Consider the following 12,566-nt stretch of genomic DNA (forward strand, 5'->3'; position numbering starts at 1 on the left):
TGTCTGTCACATTGTTGCTGCCCTTTTTCTCTCTCTCGCATCCACATCCGATTTTTTCTTAAAGAGGCGGAGTCAGAAGAGAGACATTTTTGTTTCCTGCCAAGCACCGAGATGGCTTGAACGGGAGGGAAAGGAAGGAAGGAAAACGAAAAAGAAAAAAGGACGGTCAGTAAAATATCTGTCAGCCTGCAAATGCAAAAAAAATAAATAAATAAAAATTGGTGGAAGCTGATATATATATATATATATATATATATATATATATATATATATATATATATATATATATATATATATATAACATTAAAACATAAATAATTTGTTGTGCAAATTTAATTTGGACCTCGATATCCTGGGACATTGTTTATTTCCGTGATAAAACTTTACGTGTGATCATTTTCTGTTAATCATTTTAATGATTTTCACTTATAGCTCAAAAGTCAGTTCTGAAAATGTGAATAGTCTGTATTATATCATGCTGTGTACACTTCCATGGGAAGGCAAACATTTAACATCGCCAATCACAAGGCAACAAAGCGTCATGACTGCAATCCAAGCAACGGCAATGAAAGTTAGGTGGAAGAAAAAAGTGGTACAGTCAAAGTTGCACAAGCAAGCTGAAGCTTTATAAACTACTGATTTTACTTGTTGGGTCTATTTGACAGCATGTCCTTGTATTGTGAAGTATGCATCATAAGTATTTCTGTAAAATTTATTTCATATGAATTACTGAACAATGAGCATTGAGGATATCAGTGTGTGTCTCAGCCGAGGTGTTTAGGAAGCCCAGGTTGCTCTCATAGCTGCTTGCTGCTCACATGCATAATTGGTTGTGGTGTCTCTCATCTTCGTCTTGTCAATAGACAGTCGGTCTCCTTTGGGGCTTTGGTCAGAGCAGTCTGTTCAGTTAAGCACAGTGATACAATGATCAATTAAAGCAGATACTTTTACAGTGTGGGCAAGCGCCAGGTCCTGCTGGAAAATGAAATCATTGTTTCTACAAAGCTCGTCAGCGGAGGGGAAGTATGAAGTGCCTCAAGATTTCCGCTGCCCTGCCTCTGGACAAGACCTTGAACTAATACCGGAAGATGACGTGACTCCCAAAATCACTACTGACTATGAAAACCTCAACCTACTTGGAGTCTGCGCAGGGTCAACAGCAACATGTCCTCAGTCAAGATAAGAGGCCCTGACGCTGCTTGTGATTCTCAAATTTAAATACAATATTACAATTGTAGCCAGGCACGTGCAGAGGGGGGGCGCTGGGGGTGCTTGAGCACCTGCCCTTTTTGCTCCTTGCCCAAAAGTGCCCTTTTGGTCTTTTTTTTTTTGTGGTATTATTATTTTCAAAGCCCTCTTCTGACACATAATAACATGTACTAAAATTATTTTATTTTTTTGTACAACATAATAAGCCTTCTGGTCACCTTGTTACCTTTGACCTTTTGCCCGTGACGCATGACGCAGTTGCCTCTCGCGCTGTGAGATAAGGCGGCTAACTGGAGCTCAGCATAGCGAACGATCCAGATCATATGTCTATGTTCCAGATTACAGAACAGTTTTTGGTGAAATATATATATAAAAAAACGTTTTGGTGAATAAAGTGGAGTAGACTTGCTACTTGTCAGATGACGGAAAACGTTTAAGTATCGTTTCTGCTTCAGCACGGAGTAGCGGTTTAAGCAGAGAGGTAATGAAATACAACAGACACCGACAGGCCTTTGCGTCTGGGTTACTCTGAAGAACTACTGAGGGCAGGAGAAAGCCAGGTGAGGAAAAACTGTTCTTATCTATCGATTCAGTATTTTTATCATACAGACATTAGGCTGCTGTTGTTGTGCTATTAGCTAGCTGCTAGCTAACGACTTTGTTTGCAAAGCTAGATAATAAAAAGCTTCTTCCCTGTGTACGAGGCACATCGCCCGTCCAAAACGTATCATCTCCATAATGGATAAATGTCCGATCTTCTAATTTCCTTTGCTGCATAATGTACATCGCATTTATTCTGGCGTTAGATAAACATAGCACTTAAATAAAAGTCCAACAAGGATATTCATTTAGAATTAAAAATAACTCACCCTGAATTACCATGATAGATATAATGTGTGTCATTAATGAAGGGGAAAAAACTCAACCCAGACTTTAAGTTTAGGGTCTGGTTCGCAGAGTTTGTAGTTAAATTTTTTCCCCAATTATTCAATGGTGAAAAATAAACTAACCTCAGTTAAGTAAAATAAAATTGTAATCAAAACTTTTGGAATTGTAATGATTCCTTTTTTAAAAACAAATTGTTTTGTTTAAAAAACTTTTTTTTAATTAAATAACTAATTTTTGTCTTGTGAACTTAAAAAGTTATTTGCCAAACATAAACTTTTATTTGCACACATCAGAAATCTTGTTGCAATTTTGGGTCCTGCCCATGACGTCATGTGAGAATCACAAGCAAAACTTTGAGTCAAACAAAAACTTAGAATATCAAGAAAAGATGTCTGACATGCACAAATAAGTTTGTTTTGCAAAAAAAAATCACTTCATGAGACAAATGTGTGATTTAAATATTTAAAAAAGTTTTAAGCAAAACTCAGTAGGCTTTTCCCATAGTGACATGCATTAACAATAAAATTTTTGCTTTTTTGTTTTTTTGTTTTTTTCTGCAGTTCCACCTTAAAAGTTTGATGCAGCTCTGCTTTCCTGAATGGACCATCTTCATCTCCACTGCAGCAAACAGGCAGCTCTTTTTTTATAGATTACAGTACACTAAAAGGTTGCATTGTGCCCTTGTTTATATTTTTAATAGTGTAATTCTGTAAAGACAAAATATGTAAATCAGAGCTAAACCACCAGCTCTGATTTACATTTCTTGCTAAATTGTGAGTTTGAATATCGCAATACTTTCTTATAACAAAATAGACCTGCAGAAAGAAATTACTAATAAAATATCTTACATATGCATAGTTGTATGCTCTGTATAGAGATTTACCTTAGCTTTGATTGTATATTTCACAATTTTGTAATTTATCATTGTTTATTAAACTCTGAAAGCTGAATGGCTTTGTTAATATTCTGTCCTAGAATGCGGGGAGATGTGCCCTTTTTTTTCTTTTGAGCACCTGCCCTTTTAGGGGTCTTCCTGTTAAAATGTTTTTAGCAAATACATTTCGTGTCTTACTCTCTGCATAAATGACTTTCTACCAGCCAAATGCCAAGTCAGCTGTCTTCCCCATGATTAGATGGTCAAACTTCCTGTTATTGGTTAATATCTAGCACTCAGACGTTTGGACAAAGTATATTTTGGGTTTTCATTAGCTTTACGTCATAAATGTAAAAATATACAGAAATAAACGGTTGAACAATATCACTTTGTGTGATTGATCTATAGTAGTTTCCCTTTTTGAATTGAATTACTGCAATTAATTAAATGTTTGATGATATTATAATGAACTGAGAGTTGTGCCTCATTACACAATATCGTGACGCGAGACTTTTTTTCCAGGAGGTTTGTCCTGCTCATAACCATTCGCTTTGGCAAATATTGTCCTAACTTAATTGTCAAATGTCAGATGAAAACTCTTCTCTCTTGTCTGTAGAGCAAACACACTGTTGAACAAACAAAGTGCTACACCTTTCCCACAGGGCTGTTCCTTTAGCATGCAAGAAAATTCAATGTTAAAGTTTTGTTTTCTATCTAAGAGACTCCAAGACTTGCTTTTACGATGCTTTTAAGGGACTATCCGGAGAACCCATAGAACCAGCAATGAGACCTTGGGGCAGTATAGAGATGCCAGCAAGGCAAGAAGCTAAAAGGATAAAGTGCAATACAGCCCCATAGCCCATTATAGGCAAAAAGGTTGTTTCCACCAATTTCTTTTCCATGCAAAAGGAAAAGCAAGACTTATTTGTGTAGAAAAATCCCAAGATTTTTACAACATACTGATAGTGCTTCTTAAAAAAATTACTACATCCATGCAGCCTGCAGGCTCATGAATGAACCAACACCGGAAGATGACATGACTCCAAAAATCATTTCTGACTCAAGCTACTTGGTTTCCGTGCAGGGTCAAAAGCGACATTTCAGTATTTTTTGTCCTCGCTGGATTGCCCCGGGTTGTTAGATTTGTAACACAGTTAAAAATTATTACGGTTACATGAAAATCACTCAGGCAGATTTATTAATAATCCTGTGCATAAGAGAGAAAATTACACTCTTGAACAAGTGAAAAACTCTGATGGAGAGAAAGCTCTGACTTAGAGTCCCAAACATGTCTGTTGTATCCAAGGAGAGAACATAAGACAATGGGAGGCAGACTGGCTTCCTTGCAGGTGTTGAACAAAAAAACATTTCTGGGACCACCTTCAGTGTGTTAGCTCTGACAAGATCATTCTGTGAAAGTTCATAAGAATTAAAATAAAGATGACATCAGAATAATAAAGCAATAAGAGTCCTCTTTGTACTAATTTTTTCCACTATACTGTATTTACAATGGGGATTTATTGGGAATTTATCATATTTCACAAACCCAAACAGAGTTTGGAATAACACAGGAGATTGATCAAAGCCTGCAGCCGGCCTCATGTCCAGATGAATCAACAACAATTACCACATGTTCATCTACAAGTTAACTGGTTGTAAACATGTCATTTTTTGTCATAACGACAATTATTGATAGTCAAATTAAAGATCAATAAGTGAACGTAATGATTCTTGATTTTATGTGTGTAAATTCTAATAGTAGCTCTATGGCAGCATTAAAATGTGCTGCAGTAACTGCAGTATTTACATTTAAGCACCTTTTTGTGCTAATTTTTGTTTTTAATAATTTAGCTGAAGGCAGATTTTCACAAGCCAGTATTATTTAAGTCATTACTTACCAATTGTAAACATGTAAAATGCATCTTAAACAGCGTTCACACTCACATCTTGGTGCCCATCATTCTTCCTGTGGCTGAGAAAGACGTGGCCTTTAACACTGATTTCATTTACAGACCTGATGCTTAGGTTGCTTAGTTTTCTGCTAAGCAACCGACTGATTTCACTGAAGATCTGAAGCAGCCGTCACGTCTTAAGCAATTTGACATTCATTTAATAATAATAATCCAAAAGTCAAATGGACGACTGTTAGTTTCAGTGAGCAGATCCGGATGTACGTTCTGCTAAAATAAAATAAAAAAAAAAGATGTTACTCATTAGTTCTGTATTAGAAATCCAAACGTGACAAATAAACAAACATGTACAAATGGACCAAAGTTGGAATTTTTTTTTTTCCTTTTCGTCTTTGCCTGAGTGTTGGCTGATGAGGCAAAAAATACTCAAAAAATGTCTTGGGTAACGCATTGAGTTTGTCTTCTTCTTCTTGTTGACGTTATTTAGCACTACCGCCACCTACTGGTATGGACATAGATAGATAGGTATCTGTCTGCATAAATATATGTAGACACAACACATTGACTTTCACTATCTCTGCCATAGTAGGAGGTTTATCCTGTTTCCGCATGAGGGCAGAGCATCATGTCAAGCATCATGTTAATGCTGCTTCTTTCTTGGTCAGGTCTCTCTTGAATAATAGATATCTCATCTCATGGGACCAACCTGTTTAAATAAAATAAAATAAAATCTCAAGCATTTACTATTTTTGCAACCATAAGACTAGTTGCCACCCTTTCACTACTATGAGGATCAGTGTTAATTTCTGCAAAATTACAGCAACGTGACATATTTCTATGACAGATAAGGAAACTCTAAAGGGTCATAGCTTTACAGAACCTCACTTCAAAACCCTCTCTCTATTCAAATCAATTCGATCTAGTTTACTGACATTTATGTTAACACACGGAGTTCAGCAGAAGCAAAATCAATCTTCTTCAATTGCCATCTCAGTCCCCAGACTTAGTAAATCCAATAGGAAACCTGTGCAGTGTCGTTCCTAGAAGTATTTCAAATGCATGGTTAGATAGTGACAAATTATATTCAAAACTGAAAACAGAATTTTGGGTGTTTTATTGTGCCGTTGTTATATTTTATGGCAAACAGACATACAGATGAATTAATACCAGAGTGAAATGCCACAGGAAAAGATTAAGTGCTATCTGTTGGCAAAAGGGAGTTGCAGAAAGTATTGACAGCTGAAGTACCAATAAGATTGGTGTAAAAACATTTTTCTTTGAATAGGACCTCTAAGATCACATCAGCAGGTGATGTATGCTGTCATTTCAATTAAACAATGCATTTTTAAAAAAATCTTGCAGTTTGAGATCATACATACTGCAATAAGTAGTTTGTGTATGTTATGTTTTTTTTCACATCTGTATCAGGGGTGCCTATAGCGTGGAGGGCACCCCAGCACAATCTCTCTTTAGGATAAATACTTTGACCTCATTTAGGTGGCATTCGGCTCCCTTTTGATGTGTTTTTGCTGGATCTGTTTTTGACTGTGTTTTTTTGCACTGTATCAATTATGGCTACGGAAAAAAGCATAAGGGTAAAAGCATATAGTCCTGCTGAATTTTTGCAGAAAAACAAACACCCATTGCTTTGATGCCTTATCTGCTTTCAGCATAGCAGAGAGCATGCATAACAGATATAGAGGTATTGCTTTGTTGCTTGACCCTGGTGCAATGCAGGGTGTGTGTTTGTGTGTTGCTCCCTTAATTGCCTCATCAGTAAATGTCAAACGTTCAAATGGTTCCAAAATCTAGATTTATTCATTCATTTGTGCCTCATCGGATGCAGGCGCTCTGGCTGCATGCTGCAATTACTGCTGCACGGCTAAATGTGGCAATGAATAATAAATCACAGCACAAAAGGACCTAACTAGCTGCCTGTGAACTGTAGGATCAGCTGGTGGAGCAAGCTTGGTGTTTGCTCTAGAATCATTCCCCTGAACCGCTCCAGGGAAGCCGGGACAATTTTTTCAGAGAGCAGAGGACGGAAACTAGAAAGCTAAATATTCTCAATAAACAGCCACAAACACACAAAACCCCCTGAAACGCATTCATACGGATTAGGAAGTTAAAACAGACACTTCAAATGTTGCCTTGAAATAACCACAGGCCACTGGCTGCTTTGCGCACAAGCTGTTCTTTTTTAAGTGAAGCTCAATAACAGGAGCGTTCGAAGGCAGATGACTCACATGAACTTGATGGTGTGCTCAGAGCCCGTGACTGAAAAATGGAGGGGGGCTATGGGAAATGTGTTTCTGGCCCCGAGCAATATGTTAAGACCCTCTTTCTAAAATGTCTCCTACTGTCATACTCAGCCGCCCCCGAGCAGGTCGGCAGCTCTTTGTTGAACACCTGACTCAGGTGCTTATCATCTTCCTCCAGGTGCCCGTCAGTCAGCTACACTTCATTATGCTGCGGCCTTTGTAGTGCAGAGCTAAGAAGGAATGAAGGGGAGAGTGTGTGAAGAGGTATGCTGGTTTCTTTGCATGAAAATGGTTTCTTGCTGTTTTTTTGGACAGGGGCAGAGTCATCATCCTTCTCATTTGATATTTTACGTACAGGGCCTTGCAAAAGTATTCATACCCCTTGAACTTTCCCGTTTCAGCCTCAGATGTAAATGTATTACACACCGGGATTTTATGACATTAACACAAGGTAGTAGGTATTGTGAAGTTAAATAAAAATACTTTTTTTTTTTTTTTTTTTTTTACAAATAATAATCTGAAAAGTGCACATGCTGTGTCTTAGTCAAAACTTAGAGCCACTTGTTGCTCCAAATGATATTTTTGTCCATTTTCTTTGCAAGCTTTGGTCAAAGCAAGTCCACATTTGCTCCTGCTGTATGTTTATGGCTTTTTTCCTGTTGGAAGATGAGCATCTGCCCCAGTCTCAAGTCTTTTGTGGTCTTTGGATTGCCCAGCTCCATCCATCTTCCCATCAGCTGTCTCAAGCTTCCTTTCTTCTACTGACAAAAATCAACTCCATCACTTGACGCTGCAACTTTTTCAACATTTAAGGTACTTTTCACCACAGATGTCTAAAAATCTTAATTTTGCACTCATCTGAAAAGGCTAATGACACACATTATACAAAATTACAATGACTTTCTGCTTCTACTCCTACAGAAATATCATCTTTTGGGGTTCACAACAAATAGCTGTCCTGGTGACTGATTCTCCCACCTGAGCAATGGAACTGTGCTGCTCCTCCATACTTCCCACAGCATTATTGACTACTTTTCTGATTAATGGTCTCCTTTCCTTTCCTTTGGTGGACCGCCATGAATTCTTTTGCTGTACTCTTTCTATTTCAGGTGGTAGTGGACTCTATTTATTATGTAGGAAGTCTGTGAATGCAATTGGTCGCACTGGATTTTATTTGGGGACGCCGGAGTAACTCTCCACATTTCAGATTTTTGCTTGTTACAAATTATGTTGATTTATCACAGAAAATCTCCCCAAAGTATGACAGGTATAAATGTATTAGAAAATGAATGTACAAAAATGCCATTAGCCGTGAAGGTGGTTAAATATATTTTGTTTTTTTTTGCTTATTTTAACTTTACAGATTTAAAGCATTAAACAAGGAAAGATGCGTCTCCAAATGCAGTCTTTTTTTGCTTACTGCATGTTTTGTAGGTTACGATGCTTTGCTCGGTCAGTTGAGGACTCACATTCCCACAAATGGTAGCATGCACTCCAGGCTTTTTGCCTGTTCCTCCAGCTCTAATCTTTTTGGCGTAATCATCACCGAGGCTCTTAACTGTGATCTAGATGAATCAGAGTGCAGACAAAATGCTCTCTGCCGCTGCTAAATTCATACCTGAACATCTGGCCCTCTCTCTCATCGGCCCACTTTGTTGTTGCTTTCAGTTAATTGTGGGCATTAGAAACCCGCGAGAGCGTGACGGTTTCCATGGAGATCCACTGATGTTGCTCGGGTGTTTCAAGCCTTCCGTATCTCGGTCATTTCACGGCATCTGTCTCTCTGCGTCGCACAAGCTTGACCGATTAGGGAGTGATGTGCGTAAGCAAATTCTGGGAGCCTTAATGGGCTCATTCAGATCAGCAGAACGCAGATATTTGATTTCATGTTTCTTGACGGAAGGATGAGTGAAGACCCTCATGTTTGTTATCAGCTTTTACACGCAACACATCAGTCAGTACATGGCATGATGAAAAACAGCAGGAGGTTAACTCTTATTTTGACAGTTCGTAAACAGATAATTGTGAGAAATGATTTCAGGCAACAGAAAAGGTCTAATAAAATCCCCGCTGTCAAGTCTGCACGTGTCAAAAAAAGAGTCTGGTTGATGCTGTGCCAGGTGGTGAATTTGACTTGAGGACATGTGTTCTGCATAAAACAAACATGTAAGCACATGTGAAAATGTATTCACACGATGCAAATGGCACTGTTTTTATCTGAGATTCAAAAATGTGATTTTGCAAAGTGTGTTGCAAAGTCTTGATAAATATGGGAAAGACCTACAATAATTTTTGCTTATAAGTATTTATCACAAAAAGCATATTTCCACTGCAATGCTTCCATAGATATAAAGCACACATCAATCAAAAATGCAACATAGCATAAATCTCAGAGATTTAGTTTGTTTCAAAATGCAAAACGTGGGTCTAGAATTAATGTCACACCTGAATGATTTCGTTCTGGTTGGAGGTCAGAAAACCAGCAGCTAGTATTTGCTAGCTCAAGTGATTAGTGCACAGGCTAACTATTGTCAGCAATACAAGCAGATGGAAACTAGATGGAAACAGATGATTTTTTTTTTTTTTACCAATTTCTGGAGCTCATTGCTGTGGCCACCATGTTCGTGTCCACTACTAAATAGGAAATAAGCAAAAACATTTTCTTTTACAAATATCTGTAAATGCTTTTATTATCCTTCCAAGTTAATTCACATTTGGGAGTAGCATCATGTTCACATTTCCGATTTAATTTCCAACCAAGAAAAGCAGTAAGATTTGTCTATTGCTGCATTCAATGGTCAGCCTGATACTGAAGCTGATGCTGAAATATTCCCATGTTTAGGAGCAGAAATAAGCAGCTTCCACTGCTTCAAACTATGAGACAGTAATGCTGCATTATAAAGACCAAGCTGTTGACAAACCTCCAACTTTACCAGATGGAATTGAGATTTTGGGACAAATTTAATTTAGTTCACAGCACCCTCGAGATCCATTGGTATTTCTTGAAAAATGTGTTGAAAGATGGCTGAAAAATTAATTAGTATTTTATTGCAGAAGCAAAATTACTTGCTGAGAAATTAAGAAAAACCCAGCCATTATTTAGATTACGTTTTGTAGCGATAATATTTCAAATGGGGAAATAATTGTTTTTAATAAAACTCTATGCGCCATGAGGGCCAACGTGTTAGTGTGTGTGAGGGAGAGAAATAGACAGAGAGAGAAGTAATTATACTTTTTTTTTTACATTTTAACACTTCAGCATGCTAGCTGAACTTCATATCAAAATGTAAAACTGTAAGAAAAACAATCAAGGTTTATTATTGTTCATCAGCTACATTTATTTCTATCATGCTTGTTTAAAATCATTCTGCTTTTACTGAGACTTTATTTTTACCAAGTCAGGTTTGATTTTCTTCACCCTGAATTTGAGCATAAAGCTTCTTCCGTAGAGCAACATGACCAAAGATTTTCTTGTTACTTTGGGTCACCACCACTCTTTCTAAGTGTTTATGCAGACTGCATTGCATATCATCACAGATAAATGTCAGAACTTGAAAAAGCGTCAACTCTGAATTTAGTGTTCCTTCTAGCATCTCTCTTACATGTCGGCTGAAAACTTGGAGCAGAGCATAGCACCACATATGGTGCTATGCACCACTATGGACATCATTACTATAATGATCAGATATTTGTGTCTGCTCTGTTGTAGGGTGTATGCAGGGCATCAGGTGTAAAGTACAGCAAAGGGGTGTCATTTAAAAAGTTCTGGCACAGTCGACAGCTTGATTTTCAAACACTTTCCATTTCTCTATTTTACCTTTGCCTTTACTGTAGCACATCAGGGGCACAAAACTGCTCAGTAACTAAGAGACTCACTAAAGCTGCCGCTTGTCTACAGTCGGATCAATAAATACACTTGAAAAAATGTAAATGTGACAAACACGGGTCCGTGCGTGGCGTTCCACTGCAGACAGCGTGCAGCACGGCAGGGGAGGCTAATAAAATTTACAGTTTACCTCTAGAAAACCAGAGTTGTTTTTATTTATTGCAAATTTGTGGTGCTGCAATGCAGATGGTTCAGTGTTCATCGATTAGAAACTTTATTTTCTGTTGGGATTTTTTTTTTTTTTCTTGATTACAAGTAAGAGTATTCTATGCGAAAATTGGTCAGTTGCTGTTTATTTATAAAAGTGGAAACAACTTAAATTCTTGTCACTAATTAAGTTTGAATTTCAAAACTATACCACATTCACAAAGAAATACGTCAAGCCTTCGCCCGGTCTGTTGTTAGAAGCCTCCATCTGTCATTACACGCTGCACGACAAAGCGTGATAGACTTGTGAAGCAAAGCCTCTGGGAAATAACGAAACTCGCCGACTCCCTCACAACAATTAATACAATCCGAATAAAGGCATCTGCATCTTCAGTCAACAGCTGAAAGGTGTTGTATTAGATTTAATTTTGAAATTGACAATCTGTTCAAGAGTTGGGGTTGTGAGGGTGGGGCTTTATGAATATTGCATATGTGAGGTATGGGAATAATTTAGGCAGTACAGATCTTCTTCTCAGAACTTGTAAATTAATAAAGTCTTCTCCAGACAGGGGGGACTTTAGGAAATGTGATGCTTTGTATTATTAATGTCTCATGCGCCTCCCGTTCAGCGGTTCAGTACTGTACCTTTGGCGCCACTTATGCAACACTTCACCTCTCGCTTACTGTCGCAGGGAGGAGCTCTGCAGTCTCTTTATCCATCATGAAATTGTTCTGGGGGAAGTCTGACGCGAATAAGTGAGTTATAATAGCAAAATACAAGATGGAGCTTTTCATTGATCGCATCTTTATGTTGTTTGAGAAAGCATAAAAAATGCAGCGAGCAAAAATAGACTCTGTGAAAGCCACAATGGCATCTGAGAGATAGAGGTAAAACCCACAAAACTGACACTTACTGCGCATGAGTTATTCCAGAGAGAACAAACAGGGAATAAAAGATTTCCTTTTGGATGACATTTCATTCAAACTAAGATTTGTGACGCGTCTGAAATCAGCTAAGCTCAAATCTCACTCTGCACAGTGCCTACAAAAAATATTCACCCACTTGAATATTTTACCCCTTTTATCGCTTTCACAGACCTGTCAGCATCAAGAAAATTAGATTGTTTTTTTTTTTTGTTTGTTTTTTTTACATTTGCTTGGCGTATAGCAGCTACTCGAGGTTGAAAGGATTCACTTGAGATTATTCTGGTATCTGATCAGGATGTATAAAGCGATAGATATTTATAAAATGTGCTACCGTCTTTTGTTTCGTTGTTGTTGTCTAATGACTGTGAAATAAGAAGAGTCGAAAGACCAAGAAAATATCTAAAAGGAGGAAATCTCTTCCTTCTCCTTTGTGTTTTCTGTTGCACACGGGACGAGTTCTGGTT

This window comes from Poecilia mexicana, unplaced genomic scaffold, assembly GCF_051168715.1.
Source record: "Poecilia mexicana isolate PSO_F unplaced genomic scaffold, ASM5116871v1 scaffold_2, whole genome shotgun sequence".
Taxonomy (NCBI): Eukaryota; Metazoa; Chordata; class Actinopteri; order Cyprinodontiformes; family Poeciliidae; genus Poecilia; species Poecilia mexicana.